Raw genomic sequence first — 703 nt, 5'->3', positions numbered from 1 at the left:
ACACACACACACACACACACACACACACACCCGTCCCCCGCCACTGAAGACCAAACTCCCTCCAGAAACCCCAACAGGCCTTAGGGTTCATGGCCCACAGCCACCTGGAGACAGTCATTCGGGTCTCCGCTGACTTAACCCAAGGCCAGGGGAAGGAGTGAATGGATGGATGGAGGCTTAAATTATAGCCAACTGGCCACGAGGGAGAACAAAGGGGAGTTAGTAAACGTCGGAGAGGAGAGAAAGAAGAGTAAGACGACAGAGGAAAAGTACAGGCTGGAGGGAAGGGGAATTCGGGAGCCGGTAACACGAAGAGGAGGGAAGAAGTTCGTGGAGCTGGTGAGGCGCTCACCGGACCGCAGGGAGAACACGAGCGTGCAGGCGGCTTGGTCCGACGGCGGGCGGGCGGGCGAGCGACGGCTGCGCTGAAAGCGTTCGATCCAAAGGCACAGCAGGCAGGGCTGACAAGTGGGGTGCGAACCAGCGGCCACAGGACCTAAGGCTAGGGGCGGGGCCTGGGGAGGGCGTGGCTTGGCTGGGCCTGGGCGGGGCCATGGCCGTGTGCTCCCGGGGTGCTCAGAGACCCACTTTCTAGGGCTGTCTGGGCGCTGCCATCGCTCCCACTTCCGCGGGGGGGCCCCTTGTGTCTCCCGGCCGCCAACCTCTGTGAGGACCACCAGGCTGACGCCCCGAAAGCAGTGCG

The 703-nt window shown here is 63.0% G+C and overlaps 1 protein-coding gene across 1 annotated transcript in view; it reads right to left on the bottom strand.

Moving 5' to 3' along the window:
• The window catches only part of Ucp2 (uncoupling protein 2), a 6,280-nt gene extending 5,577 nt beyond the window's left edge, over window positions 1-703 (bottom strand). The window contains exon 1 of the mRNA XM_008852710.3: window positions 353-703. The gene's annotated coding sequence lies outside the window, so the exon portion shown is untranslated. The remainder of the gene's footprint in view (window positions 1-352) is intronic.

Source organism: Nannospalax galili, unplaced genomic scaffold (assembly GCF_000622305.1).
Source record: "Nannospalax galili isolate Female #2095 unplaced genomic scaffold, S.galili_v1.0 scaffold686, whole genome shotgun sequence".
Classification (NCBI taxonomy): domain Eukaryota; kingdom Metazoa; phylum Chordata; class Mammalia; order Rodentia; family Spalacidae; genus Nannospalax; species Nannospalax galili.
The sequence above is the reverse complement of the archived record's forward strand: the minus strand, read 5'-3'. Positions and strand labels throughout refer to the sequence as shown.